Genomic DNA, 6,713 nt, shown 5'->3' with positions numbered 1-6,713 from the left:
ACTTTGACCGCCCGATTCAGTTCGTACGTGACACGAGGAGACTTGATTATTTTTATATTAGGTGCGAAAGCTAAGCATACTTCATCGACAAGGATGTTATGGATTCAAATCTCAGAGAGCGACTTAACTATCTGTACGTCCAGGGCATTCAAGTTTTTGACGCCCCTTTTTATTATTTTTTTAAGTTTCATCATTATAGTACTGTTCGAGGCGCTACAAGTGAAGTTGCGTACCAATAGAGTTAGATACTCAGAACAATGCTTGTCATTGTTCTGAACAACTAACTCTATTGGTACTGTCAATCAACGTATATAACCCAAAATAAATGATAATGTTTTTCGATTATTTTGTAATGCCATTGCTTTATTTACCGCTCAAAATTCATAGATAATATTAGACCCAAAAAATTTACTGTAATTTTTCCTACTTTAACATTGGCAAAATCATCGACTGCCAATGATGGAGCCACAATCTAAAAATTGAATTGAATTGAAATGATAATATTATTGTCATAAAAATATTATTCGGATATCAAGCCCTACGAGTACATAATAAAGTCGTTATCATAACTTATATGTGTAGTGAATAGACGATTCTCTAACAAACTTTTAATGAGAAATGGTCGTAATTTAGATGATATTAAGGAATAGATTAATTCTGCACTTAAAATTCACGATCATAAAGTAGTTTTTTGCAAAAACTTTAGAACGAAATTAATACCTTTCGGCACTATTCCGCGGGCTTATGGATTTCAATAATGTTTCACTTGTACTCACCGTTTTCCGCTTTTCATTTCACAATGCACGAAGTATTTGTTTGGCTCGGTTGCTGTGTAAATAGCAATATAACTTATTTTTAGCAAAATGATGGTCCGCATATTCGAGCCTGGGGCAATTATTGTACAGATATGTAAAATATTGGAGTATGTTCTGCGAGATTTTAATTTACTTATAGCAATCTGAATCTTTCAATACATTTAGTTATTTTATATATATTAAGTATTAATTTATACTTATGTTATTATTCCATGAAGTGAACCTTAACAAAATAATTTGTTAAATGAATCCAGTAGCCGCGAAGATTGAATGCTTCTCACACTATTTTATTGTCTCGCAATTTATTTAGTTCCGTTAATTGTAATCTTACGATATTGCTTCGAAAGACGGTATTTATTTAAATGGTTTCGTAATTTATATCCTATTTCAAACAACCCTTTTATTCTGCTGTATAGTTTTTATCAACAATAACAAGGGATATGCAAACAAAGCCAAGTGATATATAGAATCATGCTTAAAAAAATCTTTTTTTTTGGAACACGTCTGTGGGATTCTTCGTGAATCACATAAATATAACTAAGAAACAATGATGGCAGACTGCGCGTGCGCTTGCATGCCGGGGAAGTATGTCGTGTAACCAGTTACCAGAGTGTTACCAGGGTTGCCAGACAAATGTATAAATATAGTGCATTTAGACGTCACACATCTCAACATATTATGTAAAATTTAATAATGTACTTAATTTGTGAAATCGACTCATAACGCAATTCTTACTGTTTTTATGTATTTATATTATTGTATCCCAAATTATTGTGGAATAGGTTTCTTTCACATGATGAATACTTATCTATTGCACTAATGGTCTCATGATTATAGCTTTTCGCCACAACATACATCAATTTAAACATAAGCCAACTTTCATATTTTGTCGTACAGAAAAAAAAATCCGAACGAAGAACACACACAAATTAAAATTTTACTGCCTAGAAAATTTAAAGCCACAATATTCATTAATAAAATTTTACATACCATTCGAAAACTAATACCTTCCACAGCCCACTTGCAATCCTAAAACGAAATCACAAATGGCGGTCACAAAACCAATCGAGCGCCTTTTAGGCAACGTGTTATCCATCAATCTGTACAGAGGACAATTAAAAGAGGACAGAGGCCGAAGTAATCAATTAAAAGGCAATCGGCAATCACGTAGGGGAGTAATTATGCGTTTATTGGTAGTGGCGAGGCATGCGGATGGCATCGTGGTAGTGTCGCGACGATGTGTGATAAACGTAGATAAGCACTGCATACATCTCGGGTAAACGGCTTAATCCACTTAACGAATTAATTATTCATAGTTTTTACTGGACCTAGGGTAGTTATGGCCCCATTGTAATTTATTTTTCTAGGTATAATGCGGTTAGAGTTTGTTTTTTTAATGTAATAATACGTAAATATATTGTATACCAATAAATACCTACTACTACATCTATAAATTCGATTTCAATAAATTGGCCTGGGTTCAGTAGTAGTGGCTTTTGTTGAGTCGACTGAACATATGTCTCCTATTGTCTAGTGTGTATGCCTCTGAATTTAATACAAACTTATACTTGACTCACCTTAAGAAACTTCCCGCAAGAGTCTCGCTTCGTGTAATCGAGGCATAAGAGATAAATTTATCAAATACAATGTTCCATAGCGTGTATGATAGTCATTACTAATTATATTGATATATGCAAAACGGCCAAAACCAGCCGAAACCCTTGTAAAAAGTATTCTATATGTTAATCGGCTACACGAATGGGTCCTATGAGGGGATACGCAATGATTGGAACACAAATTCTATGCAATATGGAATTAAGTACCAAGAATTAACATTTATGTGATGTTATTTTGGATTAAACTTATTAAAATTATATGAGATACTTGGAACACTACCAAGTCCAAGTATTTCGAGTATTCTATACATTAAAACATAAACAAACATTCATCACGCTTTTTATCCCCGAGAAGACAGAGGAGCAACTAGGGCATCCACTTTTAGCCATATTTCGTCCTATGATATGATGGGGGCGGCCCTATCAATATAAAATGAGGCACAGAATATGTCTATTTGAAGTTCTTCGTTGTTAAAGCCAGGAGAGTCAAACCAGAGTCCTCGGGGTTTATAACCCTTACACACTTCTGCTATAGAGAATGCGCTATATCTAAATGCAAAAAGTGCGCATTTCATGCTTATTCCAAAGGAGAGGAGAGTCACAATGCATACTTTGGAAGTAATTTATTATAACTGCGATTTATGACTGCGAGATTGCATAGTCATACAGTACTTGTACATTAGCCATCGATCGCAAGACTTGCGGAAAAGTTACAATATAAGGCTCTGAACAGACTTTGTTTGTCCTGTTGCACGCGAAACAAGACAGAAAGGCTATAACTAGATGTTATCATTTTGTACTTATAAATAATATCGACCTGCTTCTATTAGCATTAATTATTTATAATTAGATACCGATGACACAAAATTACCAGAGAGAAAAAATGGTGCTCCGATGCTAAGAAACTTCACAGGAATACTAGCTGAGTTACTCTAAAGACTACCTACAAATTAAAATCTCTCCGGACATTTTGTAGTCTATAGGTAAATTGCATAACAAACATTTATTTTTACTAATGGCAGTCCAGTGTTCCAAATTCGACCATCAAATTTAATATACTATTTGTAACATACAATATTGTATACGAATTTTATTTGTCTACACCGCTCTTTATGAACCTTAATTATACTAAATCTCATACTCCTTCAAAAGGCGTACGAATGTTTTCCTTCACATATTTATTGTACTAGTGGGCCCAGCTGTCGTTGTCCTGCCACAGACTGTATTTTATGTAAACTGCTCTTTTAGATCTCGACAACAACGCCATCTATCGGGTTCAAAATTATTCTATGATTCAAGCTGTAACTGATTAAACTTCCACGAAAAATTTCATTGATATGGGCTAGGTGATTTTAGTAATTGGCGTTTACAAAATAATATCATACAAATTGCCAAATTGTCCCATCTCGCCCCATAGTTTTTAAAATATTTTTTTGATACTAACCTCTCCCAGATAAATAGGAACACAGTAAAAGAGGAATCAGTCGAGCAGGTCTAGCTATTCTCAAGAGATGCTCATACATACATTTGGCTACTGACTTTTATTTATATAAATAACCAAGATAGATTACTATGAAATTGATAGTTTCATTGAATTTCTTAAGTAATAAACAAAACTGTTTATTTTTATTTAATGTAAACAGTATCTGAACAGCGCCTTATTCTATGAAGTTATAAGAAATATTTTTCAAAGGGCCCTTTTATTATTTTATTAATTGCGTCACTAACTTTCGAACAATTTACAAATTTATTGAACTTCGTAGACCTAAGTATTTATTTTTCTTTTACGTACAACTTTCGCAAGTAACTTTATAAATGTAGGGCCCAAGACTTAGGTAATACCTACTTTTTTAAAAAAGTTGTATATTTGTGAAATGTAAGTAGATATTGTAACTCTGACTTTGCGGATGTACAACACCTCAGTCCTCCTCGTGACCATGAAGGCTGCAAAGTCTTCGAAACGTCGGGAGAAATGTAAAATATTAAAACCGCGATAAAATCCATAAAAACTTTAATTTTTAAATGACTAATATTAAACTTAAGAAATCATTAATACATACTTATTATGAGGGTTATGTTGGGACCTAATAGACCTATTACCTCTACCTATTATAATAATAATAATATCAGCCCTGTATTATATGCTTGCCCACTGCTGAGCACGGGCCTCCTCTACTACTGAGAGGGATTAGGCCTTAGTTCACCACGCTGGCCTAGTGCGGATTGGTAGACTTCACTCACCTTCGAAATTCCTATAGAGAATTTCTCAGATGTGCAGGTTTCCTCACGATGTTTTCCTTCACCGTTAAAGCGAACGATAAATTTACAAAGACATACATGATTTTAAAAAAAGTCAGAATTGTGTGCCCTTGGGATTTGCACCTGCGGACATGTTGGCAGTCCGTTCCACAGCCAACTAGGCTATCGCCGCTATTATCTAATAGTTATGTTTAAAAACATTAAAGGGTATTAAATAAAACAACACGGTTGAATAGATATGGGCATCAAAATTTCGCTTCAAAATGCAGAATCATTAATAACAAATACATAATTAATTTAAACTTTTTTAAGTTATACGTAAATTAGCAGTCTATGATACCTGAAGTTATATTTTAAAATATCGTCAAAAAACAAGTGGAGAGTGGAGAAAACTGTCTCCTTCTAGATCTTAATAGGTATGAGGGCCTTATATCTTTGTTTTATAAGACACTTTAAAACTATTGAATTGTAAGGGTTTATAATCAAGGGCTGTTTGTAAACATTTAATAGTTACCAATGAATTATACTCAATTCAAATACTGTTTGGAAATAGTTTATTATAGAATTTTGATGATAACACTTTAATATTTGATAATCCACAGAACTGGACTACAGTTGGCATTAACAAAGATCTGTACGGGATTCTTTATAGTTTGATTTTTCATACATTGATACAATTATAAACTATATAGTAATAAAGTAAAATATTAGCTAAGATTACGTAGCAGAACATATTCTATGGTTAAGATTAAATAGATTGACAGACTACCGAGAAATAATCATAACTCGTGAGTCGACTATTTGAACTCCCCTCCACTATTTTATTTTTGTATCGACCTCGCTGTCAACAATGGGGGGAACCTGCGAATAGGATACTGGAATCTCCTGGCTTAGCGACTGAAGGGTCATTGAGGACAGTTGGGAGGCGATATCTGGGGAAGGAAGTGTAGGGAAAGGAGATGGAATCCTTTGGGATGGAAGGAGGGGAGAAGACCAGGAAATGTTCTCCCTCGTAGACCTTAGGTGAATTGGCAACCATGAGGTATACACACTTAAATATGTGCCTAGAGCCGCAACAAATGTCCCTCCATGGATGTGCGTGCATAAAAAATAAAAATAGAATACTTTATTTATCACGTAGGCGAACAAAGTTGCACTTATGATACGTCAAAACAAAGCATAAGAATAATAATTATTATTTCTAAACAACTATTAAAATCACTTATATAACATACTCCCCTCCAATTATCATTAGATACAGTGGGGTCATTTTGCCGTGCCTGTTCAAAAAAACCGTTCACGAAGTCCGAATTCAAGCTATAATTACACAATAAGTGAAAACTTTGGGTCGCATTGACTAGTAGAATGATAAATATCTCCAGCTCGCCGGTGATACGATAAATCCGATTCGGTACCAACCCGAGAGAATCAAAGATAACAAAGTAGATATCCTGAAATGTCGGGTAGAGGTTGAGGAACATAGTAAAATGCTAGTATATTCAGTAATAAAACTTACCAAAGAGGTTTGACGTCAGGCAAAATGGTTAAAAGCGTATCACCCCAACCCCACATTCTGCATAGTTGGAATTTAGAGACTTTCCTGCACTCACAACTCATGTAAGCCAGGATCAACTCAGTGGCACGCATTTTATGACACTGAACAGTGAAACTCGGCGAGTCTCAGGAAAATTTAATTTGTCATACATAGCATAGCTGGATTATAAAGATGTTGAATAATGATAGACTAAATTGGCGTTGAGTACAGACTACTTTGCTACGTGTTAGGTCTAATATGAAAGTCAGCCATGGTAGGTACAGTCAGCATTAAATTGAGTGAATAGTTTCAGATCCCAAAACTGACTGACTGACCTGACCTAACTTACACCATCGATCAATGTGAAGACGAGAATTTAGATGAACGTCGTAAAATAAAAGAAATGCATAATATAATAAATAATTAGACATAAAAATGCAATATCTTTTGATTTTGATTTACAAAAACACAAAATAAAACTAATGTCTA

The sequence above is a fragment of the Manduca sexta genome, chromosome 15 (assembly GCF_014839805.1).
Source record: "Manduca sexta isolate Smith_Timp_Sample1 chromosome 15, JHU_Msex_v1.0, whole genome shotgun sequence".
Taxonomy (NCBI): Eukaryota; Metazoa; Arthropoda; class Insecta; order Lepidoptera; family Sphingidae; genus Manduca; species Manduca sexta.
This window is presented reverse-complemented; position numbering follows the sequence as displayed.